The sequence below is a fragment of the Pholcus phalangioides genome, unplaced genomic scaffold (genome assembly GCF_987345545.1).
Source record: "Pholcus phalangioides strain wild (caught in Gottingen) unplaced genomic scaffold, Ppha-v1.0 ptg000003l_1, whole genome shotgun sequence".
Taxonomy (NCBI): domain Eukaryota; kingdom Metazoa; phylum Arthropoda; class Arachnida; order Araneae; family Pholcidae; genus Pholcus; species Pholcus phalangioides.
The window spans coordinates 40,191,948-40,208,730 of NW_028301596.1; the positions used below are offsets into that span (position 1 = coordinate 40,191,948).

At 36.6% G+C, this 16,783-nt stretch overlaps 1 protein-coding gene and 1 non-coding gene across 2 annotated transcripts in view; one reads left to right on the top strand and one right to left on the bottom strand.

The window, feature by feature from the left end:
- The window catches only part of LOC149088595 (cytochrome P450 4c3-like), a 61,252-nt gene that overhangs the window by 27,474 nt on the left and 16,995 nt on the right, over positions 1–16,783 (bottom strand). The gene's annotated exons all lie outside the window — the stretch shown is intronic.
- TRNAY-GUA (transfer RNA tyrosine (anticodon GUA)) lies at positions 10,152–10,238 on the top strand. The gene is given in 2 exon segments: positions 10,152–10,188; positions 10,203–10,238. It is a non-coding gene; the product is annotated as a tRNA-Tyr (tRNA).

The window sequence follows — 16,783 nt, forward strand, 5'->3', positions numbered from 1 at the left end:
AAATTTGGTGACGATAGATCCAAAATTGTAGATTTGTATAGAGAACCCACACACTCATACAAAATCAAAATTTTATATATATATAGATTTCCTGTCTCTGTGTCTGTATATGTGTATGTTCCCTATGTAAATCTACAATTTCCGATCGATCGTCGCCAAATTTTACATATATACCCCACCTGAACGATAGGCTACTTTAAAAGTTCTTCAGAGTTGGGCAAATGACGGAAATGAGCAAAAAAAAAAAAAAAAAAAAAAAAAAAACCTGTTGCGCAACAATGGTTTCTGAGCCTCAACAATCATTTTCGGAATGCTTACTTTGGTTACCGTGTACCCTAGCAATGCGTTTACAATGGTTTGTCACTTCTTTAATGCTGTCCGTATTATGTGTAATAGTTTATTCCTTTGTAATGGTTTGTCACTTTTTCAATCCTCCCAGTAATTGCAGAAAACCCAAACAGCTCCGGGAATTGTAGCTAGTAATGAATATTTCTATATTGTTTTTGACGGATTACTGAAAACTCACAGCTAACAATTCACGCTGGGAAAATTCGCAGACAACAGTTCAACAACACGAGTCAGTCACTGCCGTCTTAACGCATGGGCCAACCCGAGCACGGTCCGGGGAGCTCAAGAGGAAATGGGCCTCACACAAATGAGAGGTGGTTGAAATTTCCGAAAATTTTCCGGGTAGGGCCTGAAAAACATCACTTGGCCCGGGGGCCCATGATGTTCTTAAGACGGCCCTGGAGTCAGTGAGCCAGATATGACCGAGTGAGTGAATTAGTAAATGATACAGTACTTAGTGAGTGAGTGGCATAGTCAGTGTTGGTGGGTGAGCGAGTGATGACAGAAGAGTAAGTGACCTAGTGAGTGAGTGAACGTTCTAGTGAATCAGTGGCATGATGAGCGACTCAGTGGTAGACTCAGTGGGAGAGTGACAGAATGAGCGGCCTAGTCAGTGAGTAACGGCCGTATTCACCAACACAGTTTAAACTGCAATTGCAGGTGAAAGGATTGAAGATCGAAACGGATTGGTTAAATTGAGGATTTTAACCAATCCGTGTCGATCGCTAATCGTTTAACCTGTGATTGTAGTTTAAACTGTGTTGGTGAATACGGCCGTAAGTGAGTGGGAGTGAACGACCCCTGGTTAGTGAGTGAGTGAGTGATTGAATGGGCGACCCTGTGAGTGAGTGTCACCATTAACTTCTTACCTGTGATTGACTGAGTGACCTTTTGAGTGAGTGATGAGAACGAGTTAGCTCTAGTGACAGGCCAATTTCACTCATTCATTCATTCCTTCGTTCACTTGCACACGCGATCATTTATTTACTCGTTCATTCACTGACACAATCACTCATTCACTCGCGTATTCACTGACACAATCACTCATTCACTCGCGTATTCGCTCACTCACTCGTTCACTTGCTCACTTGATCATTCATTCACTCATGTCGAACTGATGTCGGTGAATTTTCCGGTGGTGAATTTTTTTTTTGATTTGAACGGTTTTTGATTATAATTCCGAAAAAAAATCATTGTAATCGTGTAGTTAAAGATTCCGTATAAATAATGAATTAATAAATGAAATATTTTGTAGTTTATGGAGATTTCAGAAAACCTCAGTTTTTCTCATTTATGTATTTGACCTGTTGCTAATGAGCACCGTGTTTCGTAGAAACATCCAAGAGGGTTAAAATACTGTGCTACGAAATTCTGATTAAAGCATACATTGCTAAACCCATGGTCCTCGGAGTTATCTGATGTGACCCGTCACGAATAGTCAAACCACTCAAGTGGACCACGAAAGATTACCAAATTACTTCAGTGACTCGCGGCACAGTTCCAGATAATTCAAGCTGTCAAAACAGCGCATATCCACATCACTTAAGCGATCCCAGGTACATTTCTAAATGACTTGAATGAACTGCGGCACAACCCCAGTTCACTAAAGCGGCACTTGATGCAGTAGCTGACCACTTAAGTGGCACATTTACAGATCACTCGAATGGCCCGTGTCACGCTAAGAGGTAACTTGAATGGCTGGCAGCACACTTTCAGATCAACCGAAACGGCTCGCGGCACATTTACAATTTAATCAAGACGCTCGCTGCATTCCTGTAGAGCACTTAAATTACCCGTGACACATTTATAGATCACTTAAATCGCCCGTGACACATTTCCAGACCACTCAAATGACCCCCTGCATACTTTCAGAGATCACCCAAGTGACTCGTTGTACATTTTCAGATGAATCAAGTGGGCCAGTGGTACATTTTCTGATCAGCTGAGTGGCTCGAGGCACATTTCTAGATGAATCTAGTGACCATCAGTACATTTTCAAATCAGCTGAGTGGCTCGATGCTCATTTCCAGATGACAAGTGATCCGGGACACGTTTCCAAACCAGTAAAGTGGGCTACACTCCCTGAAAGATTGAGCACCCTTGTGTTAAAGCATAACGATGACTCCTCAATAACATCCGAAATGGGGTCATTCAAGTATTACGTCAGCATCGAGGGGGGGGGTGGATTTGCTGACTGTCGATGACAAGGGGTGAGGGGGGGGTTTGAAGGTTGCTTACGTCATCAACCACCCTTTTCTGAAGATATGAAATATTCTAAGCTGCTGGCGAAATTTTGATGACAGGGTGGGGGGGGGCATCAGTGTTTTGCTGACTTTTGCTGACAAGGAGGGGAGGGGGAGTCAAAAATGGCTAAAAATCTGCTTACGTAATACTTGAATGGCCCCAGTGAACTGAATGATGATAAATAATCCCACTGCATGTTTCAGAGGATTAATCTGATTGCCATTTTGCATCTAATTCCATAGTGAAAAATTATTCATGATAATCTTATCAGATGCTGCCTTCGTATGATTTGTTTTCAGTTTCCTCACGATATAAGATACCAGTAAGAGTTTTTTTCTTCTTTTTGACAAAACAACTTGGCGAAATTTCAGAGGAAATAAAATGTCCCGTTTCTCTCACGTTTATTGTTCAACCGGTTGAATTGGATCAGTTGTATCGAATCCATGTACCATGCTGTCCCCATTAAATTGCACACCGAATCTAATTAGATCACTTGTTCTGATTAATGGGAAAAATGAATTCAAAGACAAAGCAAAAAAAAAAAAAAAAATGGCGGACTTCCTTGTTTTGTTGTACAATAAATTGAAGTAACTGTATGTGAAAGTAAATTAGTTAACATACAAAAAAGAACACAACTGCGTTGACTATGACCTTCGTTACATGATCTGTCCCAGTGAGCAACATTACTAGGCCAGGCGTATCTGATGTTGTGCATGAAATCACATTCGACAACTCATCAATATTGCCGATGATTGTAATAAAAGTGCAAATCGTCTCGCGCTTGGCTTACTATGCCGAACGGATCACCGACACCACTCTTCTCATAGGGGAGGAAAAAAAACTGCTGATCAAAATGTCACGATTCTGTTTGGATTCTTGAAAGTTGATGATGGACGGTCTAACTTAAGCTCAATTTCGTGGCCATAGGAAAGTATTGGAAAGTTCCCTGTGCCGATCAATCACGTTAGCTTTCGGTTGTCGTTGTTTAACGGCCCCCGGATTTAAGTTCTCACAATTTTTCTTCTTTTGATCACTTAATTGGCAGATCACGTTGCAGGAGCACGTGTTGACATCGACGCGTTGTTTTTACAGTATGGCGTGGCTATCAATCTCGGTCGAAGGACTTTTTCCGACTTGTGGTGATCGATCGAACACCTTTTCGTCCTATATATATTGATTTTACTATTTTTTTTTGTTTGATAATTTCAACCTAATTGTGTAGTTAGGATACAATAAAATTTGACAATAAGATTTGATTTTTAGGAATGAGATATTGACGCAATTCTCAACGCTCAAATTTTTTTTTTGAGTTATTAAATATTCCATATAAAAGACTTGTCTGTTGCAACCTGATTTTTTGACCAATTTTAATGCCTAACAATAAGAATCTGTTACGAATATAATTTGCAGTCACGAAGGGCATAATACATTCATTTTTGTTATGAATACGGATAAAACTGTAGAATATCCAGGACTACGGAAGTTCTCTGCGATCCACATTTTCACAACTATGCGGTGGTGAAGAAATTATCGCTATGATACATTAAATTATCTTTAACTGACCGATATTGATGTTCTCTCGACGAAATGCTTCACTGATAGTGAAGTCACTATTCACTGATATTAAAGACTCCTTATATATACATCGCACACACATTTTTCCTTCTCTATATTTCTTCTAAAGAAAACATATTCAGAGAAATCAAGTAACTTTCCATGGCTCATATCCTGTATCGTTTACTGTACAGTGGATCCTACCCGTGAAACTTTGTAAGCAAAAAAACCGCTTTTTACAGGAAATCTCGATGAGTATTAGTAGAAGATGACACCACGAAAATAAGCCGCACGAAAATGTTGTAAGCGGGAACGTTATAATTGGATCCACTGTGCATGCGCTCACATAAATTTTAATACCCCATTCATAGCTTGACCGATGCTATCGATAAAAAGCAAAAATATAAGTTGTATGGGATATTGGACACACTTACAGCTTAATACTGGATGTATAAGATTTTAAATTAACTTCGCCAGCAGGAATATCCATACATGGAGCTTACATTATATTTATGTGTGAGATCAATGTACTATTTTTCGCATCGCCTCCATTGTCATAATTACGACAATAATTATGTGCGCAATTTTATAGAGTGAGATTTGTCTTCCCACTAACTTTCACATCGATTAGGCATTGGAATCACTGTAGAATTCCGTACTTATACAAGTTTGTATTATCAAATGGCGTCAGTTATCTAGCTTATTATGATGAGTATGCATAAATGAGCTCGCTGGTGTTGATGTTACAAGAGGTTGGATACCGCAGGAAAACTATTTACTTCTCAACCCTCACATTGTAATTAGGTAGTACCTTCCAGGAAAGCCTACGTAGCGTGGTCGCTGTAACCGAATTTCTATCTGCGAGAGAAACTACAAGTTTGCCAACCTCACGGCCGGCAGCTGTTATAAGAATGTTGATATTCCAGATACATATAAATGAGCTGAAGGCTATACCGGATGAAGCTAATGGACTACTACAACGTGGAAAGAATTAAGGCTTATATTTCTGTCACGTTACAAGTTAGTAGATCCCAGATCAAAGCACCGATTATACTGACTTCTTCGAAATGCCCGATTTGTAATTGGGTAGAACCTCCGGTTATGAGGAGAATAGCAGTAGAACCAGCATAGTGATACGTTGGTTAACGAAGTCAATTCGTTCTGGAATCACGTTCATTAGCCGAAAAGTGATTTTCCATAAGTTTCCATAAAAAAATCGTTTAATTTTCTCCAGTCACTGCACAAAATTTAAAGATGAGTTTTTTAAAACACCCAAAGAGAGCTGTAAAAAACAGAGAAAGCGACCGAAGGTCAAAATGACAGCTTCAAAACTGGATAAATGAGAATTTAAAGTATTTTTTAATCTATACAACTAGTACCAGCTTTGATAGACTAACATCACTAGCTTTAGTAGACTGAAGGTGGTGATGACACAACCTAGTCAAGTTTATAGGTGTCCCCATCCATTTGTGATTTGATCAGCTCATTTCTGTGCCTGATATATATATGCAGATGGAAAAGATAAGCTCATTTGTTGCTAAAGCCAGGATTACACTAAAAATTTTGATAAAAGTTCTTTTATGAACTTGAAAACACAATCAGTAAGGGTGTATTTGTGCTTGAATGTAACAGATAACGCTTATGGGTTACATTTTTCAAGTTTTACAAACGAGCAGTTTCAAACTTTTATAGTGTAACGCCGGCCTAAGAGTCTTAGGCTTAGATTATACTAGTTATAAAATTTTAAAAGTTCTTTTATAAAATTTTAAAAATGCAACCAATAAGCGATTACATTCAAGCGAATGTAACCAATAAGTAGTCTTATTGGTTGTTTTTTTAAAAAGTTTTGTAAACGTTATTTTATAAAAATTTTATAATATAACCTTGGTCTTAGACTGAAATACGCTTGCTCCAAATAACACACGCCACTTCTTTTTTTCTTTGCATGCTTTTCTAGCTTCCATGAACCTTAAACTTAGATGAAGTTTTCATTTAAGCTGATTTTTACCTCGATTTTCTTGCTTTGAAATAACATTTTTAAGCTGTTCTTGAAATTTTGAATGGTAGAGCGAGGGTCCTCACGGAATATATGCTTAAAAATGAAGTTAGACGGTGGGGAAGGACTATGATAATATTATACCAGGTATAATATTATCATAGGTTATGCAAAATAAGAAGTGTGAAGATATTTCATGATGATCAAGGTGAATAATATTAAAAGTATTGTGAAATGAGGTATCGATTAGGAAAAAAATAAAATAAAATAAGATAAAAATAAAAAAAAATATAATATATATATATATATATATATATATATATATATATAACATGGTGAAATTGTGAATAATATGAAACGAATATATGAATTATTTACATATTATAATCCTTTTATGTAAAAATAAGGTATAAGGAAATTAATGAAAGTGATAACTCCAAAATTAATGAAAGAGATAATTTCAGCATTGATAAAAGAAATAATTCCACAATTAATGAAAGTGATAATTCTACAATTAATGAAAGTGATAATTCCATAATTAATGAAAGTGATAATTGCAGCATTGATGAAGGTGGTAATTCCAAAATTAATGAAAGAGATAATTCCAGAATTAATGAAAGAGATAATTCCAGAATTAATGAAAGAAATTATTCCAGTATTAATGAAATGAACAATTTAATCCTTTTTTTTTTTATCTTCAGATGAGTTCTCTATCCTTTTTTCTAATCTTTGAAACGTAATATTTAAATACTGAACTGTACCTTTCAATGGGGAAATTGCCAGGCAGGAACTGTGTGATTCAACGAGTCACGTGATTTTCTTGCATTCGATGCTCCCACCAGTAATATAAGCTCGATGATGAAATCTCTTATTCTATCACTTGTACAGTTCGCCAAAATGTTACGAAATGCAACAATAAGAAAATAAAAGGTAGAATGAAGGGTAACAGATTTTCTCCTTTCATAATAGATAGTTGAAAAACTTTTAGCTGAACAAATGGTTAGTAAAAACAAGTACAGGGTGCGCCAAAAATGCGTGAATAATTTAAAAATAATAAAGAAATTTGCATATTTGAATAAGGTTTGCGAAAGAGAGCTGCACAATAGCAAATCGCAGAATTCCAGAACCGAACTCTTCTTCGATCTCCTGTATGTGTCTAAGAGAAGACTAAAAATCTTTGCCTTTGTAGTCTAGCGGTGTAGGGCGCTCACCCGGCAAGTGAGAGAACGTGGGTTCGATTTCCCGCAAGGAGAGTTGAAATTCCTCTCTTTCCTAAAAATTCACCTTCGCATCAGCCAGGTGTTAAAAACCTTCGTATTGAGAAAAGTTTTGTGCCCCATCCAAAGGTCGATCCCGCGTACGCCCCGTGCATGCATCCGTATTAACGAAAACGTTCGATAGCCGAATCCGTATTCGAGGCAGAAAAATCACGAAAAAATAAAATCTTCGTAAGCCGAGTATATAATCACCGTATTTCAAATTACTTATCATTAAACCTCATAAATATGAATGTATTAATTTATATTTCAGTTGCGTAACACGTAACGTGTTACGTTTCGGTAGCCATTGCATCACTCAGAAGAGAGATTCGTAAGAAGGAATTCGAGATCCAAAACCGCTTCTCTTAAAAAAAGAGGCCCAAAATACCTTCCTTGTCTGCATCGACCATAGCCTGACCTATTATTTTTGAACAAACTTTCCCTTTCTCTGGTGAAATGAAAATGACCAGACTTTGCCATGATGCAACCGAACGCAATACAAGTTTCAACTTATTACATACAAAAGAGTGTACGACGACCTTGCCGAGTCATCCATGCATCACGTTTCAGGGTTAGCCTACAATGTTGAGATCAGGTTTTTTGCAAGTTTGCTTTTATTTTCTTAAGAGGATATGTTATATATTACAGGTTCAAGGCTGTTGTAAATTCTCTTCCAAAAATAAAACAGAAGGAAACTTTTTTTATGTATGAGGAAAAAGAACGGACACGATATTTTCTTTAGAAGCTGTCACGTGAGATAAAATATCTTACTTTGAGAGTGGATAAAACAAAAAAGCGATAACTGCGGCCATTATCCATGAACACCGTGGAATTCCGTATAATTTGGCATGTAGGAGCAAGTTAGGCAATGGCGGAAATTTCGAAACATTTCTTTTTTTTACGTCATTGCGGGGTTTGTTTTGAATTTAAGCCTTCAGACGTCTCAAAGCATAATCAGAAAATCAGTGGAATCCATGAAATTTGTTTCCTACTGCAATTTTCAGTCTTTTGGTAGGCTTCGGGGCGGCCGAGAAACTAAGCATAATTATCTAATCTCAGAAAATATCTAAATGACAGGCGAGGAGTTCGGTATACCCATCAAGAGTGTGGGGGGGCGGAAGCGATTTCGAACGTAAGATTATTGCCTCATTAAAGATTCCTAAGAAAATTTCCTTACGAATTGGCGCATGCGTGAAAATACGTGGCCTTGCTTATTTATGATATGGTACTCATTGCAGTATCCGTTCATGCTTGATCTTGCTCCGCTTTTGGCCTTGAAGTTGATCAACTCAACTAAAACACTGAAACATCCCATTCGAGTTTCATCCTGGAATCAGCATACTGCAGATTTTTAGGCCAGAATATCTCAAATATGCCATATGTGTGCGCTTCTGATGATGGGCCATGTACTATAGTGATATTCGCCAGTTTTTTTCCCCTCCGAAAGTGACTCGCAACTTGCAATGATGCAGTTCAAACTAGCCGTTTTCAATTGCCAATTTCAACATTTGTGAAATATTTCACATATTCATTTAAGGTACCCGACTATACGGAAGAAAATATTGATTTTTTTAAAAATTTAATTTTTAGTGAAAGTTCCATTTCTTGCGATTCCAAAACGTGGCAAATTTTAATTATATGACGCTAAGAACCGAAATTACGCACGTTTTAGTCCTGCGTTTTACGCTAATTAATCAGTGAATAAAAAAACTTGCCAAAATATTCCATTTTTGACATTTTACTTGAGTTTGAAACATGATTTCTAAAAATGGATTTTGTTCATTACACAATTTTTATGATGATTTGCCATATATTGTTAAGTTTATGAACCAAAATCTAAGGCATCTCACATGTATCTGTCTAATTACAGTGTTTTATACATAGCATGTTGAATTAAATTTCAAAAAATTCACTCGTACATCAACAGACTTTCGTGGTAACTATGACATACAATACAATCCTTTAAATTTTGCTGCATAATCTGCATCATTACTACCTGAATGCATTGTGAAAATAACAAAATATTTCGTTAATAGGATTTTCTGCAGTCATTTTTCGAATATCACATGAATTTTGCTTGAAATTTGACATAAAAATTACCTTTTCATAGAAAATGACGTAGGTAGTCCAAAATTTATTATTTTTCCACCATTTTGAGACACTTTCTGTTCAAAAAATTTTACTAAACCTCACTCCAGTACATATTATAGAGAAGAGCTGAGAATGGTTGTCGAATACCTAAAATTTAACGCACATGAAATTTAAGATACTTCTAGCGGCTTGTGTTGCAAAATGTTGAAAGCTTCTGGTTAGTCTTGAATCAACAGAGCTCTTTGAATTGAAAAGTTAGTTTTCACATTAGAAAAAAATCTTATCTAACTCTTATGAAAGTAATTAGAATGGGCCTAGAGACTGAAGAAAACAATTAATTTTTTTAAATATAATTTGTGAGCTTCAAAAGAATTTATCTCCGAAATTTTTTCCCATGATAAATTTTCTCTTATAATGAGAATACGTACAGCGTATTCTCAAGCACTGTATCATCTTACTAATTTATTCAGATGTGGTTATTCATTTTGATAGACGAAGAGATTAATTAAGGAAATAGAAACATGTATAAGTAGTTTTATCTAGGTTTAAGAAAAATACGGAGGCGTGTGTTTCTCACCCTGTTATCGATGGAGCACTTATTGAAACCAGTTTATCGGGTGTATTTGTTTTGGTCTTTAATAAGGCCGCTCGCTTTCGTCCCGTCGATAGCTCAGTTGGCAGAGCGGTGGACTGTAGATGGTAATTCAGAGATCCATAGGTCGCTGGTTCGACTCCGGCTCGACGGAAGAAAAAACTTTTTTTTTTTTTCAATAATTACGTGTTATCTTTTTTCTGATTTTTGAAATGATTTTCAAATGAGTATTTTACATTGGCACGGGACTACTATGAACCGCTTTCGAGAGCTTATTTAGGAAAAAAACTCTTGCTAGGCATAGTAAATACATGTATGAAATTATTCTTGAAAATGATTGTTGATTTACATTTTTAAGATGATGTAAGAACAGGACTATTGCCATAAAAAAAGCAATTAATTTTAATAACGATTATCAAATATACATTTCAGCAAAATCAAGGAAAAACAGATATTTTCTGTTTATATATTAATATTAATTTTCTATTTAACTAATTTCTATATTATAACTAATTTCCTCTCCAGATGAAATCAAGTAGTAAAAATATATATTTAGCAAACGATATCCAAAATGACGGATGCATCAGAAATTCAAATACATCAGTTGGACGATGATGTCACAAAATCAAAACTTTAAGAGTGTCTGCTAATGCCTCTACTTCAGCGACTCGCACCAAAATGCGTGAAATAAGGACAGCGGCGTCTTGTCTCCAGTGGTGTAGATGGTAGCATGCTCGCCTGGTTTGCGAGAAGAGGGCCTAGGTGCGAGTCCCAGGAGAGATGACTTTTCTTCCCGAGTTCACTTCAGCATAAAATAAATAAAATGTGATTTTCCTTGAAAATCAAAACTGTTTATAAACTTTCATTAAAATAGCCGCTAGGAAACAATTAATCGTTATTCAGGATTGGTGCAAACTAACCCCTGTAAGTTTGTACCAAATTGTCGTCCAAAATTAATGGACTCATTATTTAATAGCTATAATACCCGGGTATTTAATATAGACTGGGAGTTATAAAAAAGTTATAAAGCCATATACATGTCTGAAACGCATTCTTTGGGAACTACGGTAACAAAAGTAAACATATCCTACAAGTCATTGTTGAAGCCCTACGAACCATTGTTGCCGACAGTTTTTTTCACCATCTAGGGAGTTTATCCAGCTCTGATAAAGCTGGACCCAGCTTTCCAAATTCAAGTCGGACCCAGTTTCGTGTGTGTAGAAAATTTTGCGACGATCGATCTGAAATTGTAGATTTGTATCGACAACAAACAGATAGACGCACATCAAATCAATTTTATATACAGGATGTACAGAAAACAGTTGATATGGCATTTCACTGGCGAACCGTTGATCCTAGAGGTATACTTCTAATTAGAGAAACGTGTAGTACTCAGATATGTGATTCATGTTAGAAGGGGTTGTGTAGTTATTAAAATAAACAAAATTAACATTTTATACAGTCCCCGTGTGTGCCATAACCCAACTAGAAAATTGTTGCTCTATCTCTCCTGATGCCAATGAGAAAAAATCTGCCTGAGAATATCATACGATAAAAGTAAAACTTCTAGGTTTGACATGTCTACTAGATTCACCTCAATTAAATGCAATTTTAATTATTTAAAAAATTGAATTTATACATTTTAAATTTAATTCAATGTCTTAATAATTCCATAGCAAATCCCATGTGTGGCAGATTTGTTCAGTAAACATTTCCGGCGATAATCGTGGGTGGCCCTAACTCCGAGGGGAGGGTGCTTTTTATCGGGACTAAAGCCTAGTGCAGGGGCCTAGTACAGGAAAAAATTAAAGATGAAAGACAAAAAAAAACTTCCGTTCGGAATCGGCAATAAATTGTAGGTCCCGGTCTAATTAGCCCTCGTGCGCAAAAAATGACCGTGGTGCGACAAAAATGATCAATGATCAATGAAAGACAAAAAAAAAAATTTCAACAGAGACGCAATTGAACCCCGTAACCTCTGTATTACGAGTCCTACGCTATTTGGGGCCATTCAAGTATAACGTCAGTAGATTTTTTAGATATTTTTGAACCATCTCCGACCACTTGTCAGCAAAATTTCCTCAGCTCTGCCCGTCACCTCCTAACGCACATTGGGATCAGAGACGTACACGGGTGGGGGGGGGGGTGAATCTTCACTTGCCCCTCACCCCAGAGGATAATTTTTTTTTTTTGAAGCAAAAAATATTTAAAAAGAAATTAAAATATCGGAAGAAAATACATTGATATATGTTATTCTAAAAAGATTCTGTTAATTTCAATGGACCTACCCTTTAAGTCATCATTGACTCAAACCATAGCCCCTGAGGTTATCTGATGGGCCAGCCTCATCAAACCTAATTTTGTAAAAATGAACTAAGCGATACATTTACATTTCACTTAAGTGACCCATGACACAATTTCAGAGCATTTAAGCCACCCGTGGCACATTTTCTCAGACCACTCAAGTAGGCCCGCGACACATTTACAGATCACTTGAGTGACCCGCAGCACAGTTCAAGAACACTTAAGCGTTCCGTGGCATATTTAGAGGTCCCTTGAGTGACAGGCACAGTTTTATACTGTTTAAGTGTACTTAAGCGACCTCTAGTGTAGTTCAACATCACACAAGTTACCCGCGGCACGTTTTCAGATTACTTAAGTGATCCATGACGCAATTACGGATCATTTGCGTGACGCGCGGCACAGTTCCAGAGCACTCAAGCTGCTTTCGACACAATTCTATAGCACTTAAGGGGCCCAGACACGTTTCCAGATCACGCAAAAGATCCGCGGAACAGTTAGAGATAGCTAAAGTGGCTCTATGGATGACTTATCAATAGAGGAGAGTATTAATTCAGCTGCCCGCAATCTACGGAAAGGTTTTTCTCGTCTATTTCACACTCAGTAAGGATGTCACTAAGAATTATTTTTATAAAGGGTGGTTGATGACGTAATCATCATGCAAATCCCCCCCTCCCGTCATCAAAAATCATTAAATCCGAAACCCTACCACCCTATCGATGCTGACATAATGCTTGAATGACGTCTATTGACTGCACCAGAACCGGTTGCCAGTTTGCGTTCTTATTAGATATATTAGTAGCGCGAATAAGTCACGAGAGAGAGTATCTTGCTCCACGCATACGCTTTAGGATATTCATTGCTCCGTGTCTCAAACCATATAGATGCTACTACCCCTTCCTCCAACTTAATTTTCTTACATGGCCGAATGTCTGACGTCTTCCCCACCACCACAAGCCATCTGCTTCTCGAGACTTTACACAATCAGTTATTTTACGGAACGGGTTTTGTGGGGGAAAGGAAAGCCTTTCACTTTTTCGTGATGACTTTTCTCTCTCTTAACAATTTTCACTCTCATGTCCCTTTCATTGTTACGTCGCCATATAAGTTTACATTCCTAAATTCCATGTTTCTAAGTGCAATATTCACCATGCCATACCCCCGTTTGCTATGCACCTTGTATATAGATAGAACTGAAAATGTTAATTAATTTTGATTCGATTACGAAGCCATTCCCGGAAGAACGAAAAAAAAACCCGATTAATATCACTTATCGTGTATTTTTATCAAGACAACTGATAACAGCGTTCATCTACGACTCATCTTCAGGTGCTCACACAATGGGGAAAGTGTTGACCACTATTAGCCCTCGAGCACAGATTTGATGACTTCAATGACCACGGTAGCATCTCGCGCGTGATAGCGGGAATTCCCGCCCGGAGGTACAAAATAACTTGTTTACCATTAGTCTACGCATAACATTATGGAAATTAGAGATCTCTTCATACCCACCAGTGGTATTAACGGGTTAGGCATCTATTTGTTCGACAAACACCACCGTGGTGAGTAGAATGATTAAAAAAGAGTAGCGGATGCACAACCATAGTGTATAGAACTTTGATCTGAAGATTCCGACAAAACTAGATGGAGAAAAGTATTTAGAACGGTCAACAACACCAACACGTGGGTAAATCTGATTAAAAAAGAAAAACACGGCAATGAGAAAGTTCCCATTTATCAACCCGGTGTATTGACATGTTAATTAACATTCACTTCATTCGTCTTCATTCAAGGAATAACTCCAGTTAATTAAACGCTGGCATTCAAAGCCTACAATCAATGTACCACATTAAAGGTTTGGCGGACTAACCGCTCCATCAGTTGATACTGTTCGTGATAGCAACTCGATAAAAAAAATATTTTAGGTTTCATTGCTCTTTATGGGTGTGTTATAGGCATATTTCATTGCTGAGAATTTGGAGAAAATAATTTGTTTTTTAAGCTGTGTAAATTCTGACACAACATGCATTCCGAAAATCATATAAATCTGAATGTTTTTCTGTAATTATGATTTAATGAGAGGTATATCATTGAAATTTAAATAGATACTTGAATCACCGGAGGATCACGTGATCTGTATTGGTGAAATTTCGTGGTTAATATTTCAGGTTTCGTTACGTCTAAAACGTAAAGCATATTATGGGCCTACTTCAGCTGCGTGAAGTTTTTGAAAATGTGTCAGGTATTTACTACCAAAAGGAATATTATCGGCCTGTTTCATTTTTGCGAACTTTAGAGAGTTCAGTGTTATTCAAGTCCGTTTTTCCTAAAAGGAATGTTATTGGCTGATTTCGTTGCTGAGAATAATTTTCGAAAACAGGATTTCAAGCATAATATTTCAGGCATCATTGTTCTCAAAAAGAATATGCCTATTTCATTTTTCTGATAAGGGATTCTGAAATCAATATAATTTTAAGTAGGTTGCTTAGAAATCAAATAATATAGGTTCATTTCATTGCCAAGACTGTTTATAAAATGCATCTTAAGCTTAATACATATTTCAGGTTTCGTTACTTTCAATGATAATAATATAGGATTACTTCGTTGTTGAGAATTTTTAGAAAATAAATCTTAAGCCTAATATTTCAGATATCGTTGCTCCCAAAACGATTATTTCACTCCAATTTCGTTGCTGAATGTTTTCAAAAAAGGATTTTGAACTTGATTGTTTCTGGTAGGTTGCTCAGAAAAGGAATAATATAGTAGTAGTTTTCATTACCAAGTTTTTACAGAAAAGAAATTTTCTGCTTAATTATTTAGGTATCAAAAGAAGTGCTTGAGGCCTATTTCATCACTGAGAATTTTCAGAAAATAAATTTTCAGGTTAATATTTCTGGTTTCGTTGCTCCAAGTCGGAATATTAAAGGCTAGTTCAGCTGCTTTGAATTTCCAGCAACAATACCTCAGCATAATTTTTCATTTATTATTGTTTCCCCCTCCCTATCAAAAAAAACAAAAACATCATGGGCCTATTCGATTGCTGTGAATTATCAGATAATAAATTACTCGTTATCCATATATCACAGAATGGAAGAGAACTCGCCATTAGGAAAGAAAGTATAAGACACACACATACGTGAGCGACATAAATTTCCAAGAAGAAAAGGGCCATTATATTTCAATTGTAAATAAAATGGCCTGAAAAAGCATAACATACGGAATGCTTCCGCGTGGTGTGTAAAAGTGGAACAACTTTGTTTTTAATGGAAAGAAATAAAAATCGAAACACCACCATAACTGATGGAAGTTGGTTCCTTGTTTTTGGTTGCCCACGTGATGCAAGGTGATCGGAAACTTTCAAGGGGAGTTAACCATCGCTCCAGGGTAATGTATAGTATAGAATGGCCGGCGGTGAAAGCTGACCACAAAGTAGAAAAGAGGACGTTTAACTATTCGTCGTGTTTACGTCCTCTTGTTGACCTTATTATCATCATTATTATTGTAGTTGCTATTGTCATTATTTGTGTCTTCTCGGAACTGCTCTGTGCAATTCTCTCTGATAAAAAATAAAGAAAATAAAAGGGGGTTAAGCAAAATTATTAATAAACGGGAAGTAATAGTGGGGGCTCGAGATACGTTCCGCTCTCGTTTGTACGAGTTCCGAAGCACGTTCCACTTAAAAGATGTTCTTTTTGGATTACGTAAGGGCATGGACTTGAAACAAAGTAGCGACGACAGGGAAGTCGTTCCGTTCTTTCTTTTTTTTTCATCACATCTCTCACCTACATCACGTTGAAAATACACGTGGGAAAATTCACACTTGTTCTTTGTCTGGTGGATCGTATACACCCTCGGGCGAGTATTCTCGTCCAGACACATCTTGATAAGAAACACGTGCTTTAGATTTGAAACACAATGCTCTCTCTTACCATCGATCTGGAGAAATGATAAATGGAAACCGGTGAATTCTAGTGGCTTTCATAAGTTTATCACCATCAATAACCATTTCTTTTAGAACTATCCTTTGTCTTCTTACGATAGAATTCCGTGATCGTAAGTATAATAGTAATAATAGAGTACAGTTTCTGGTTGATGTATAGATTAAATAATGATAATCTAGCTAGCATTTCGTGTATAGATGTAAATGATAATTAGAGATGAACACAAACTTTGAGGAATTATCATATTATAAACAGTTGAGTTAAACAGAAAAAATACAATAAAATCTTTCATGGATGTGGCATCTGTTATAAATTAGAGAGAGATAGATACAGGCGAACTTGGTAAATTTGAAGCTCAAGAAAACAGCAAAAAAGTTAGAATTTCCCAATTCATTCATATAACATAACTTAATAATTTGTTGACAATGTATTGAATGCTATAATCTATGCAAATTTT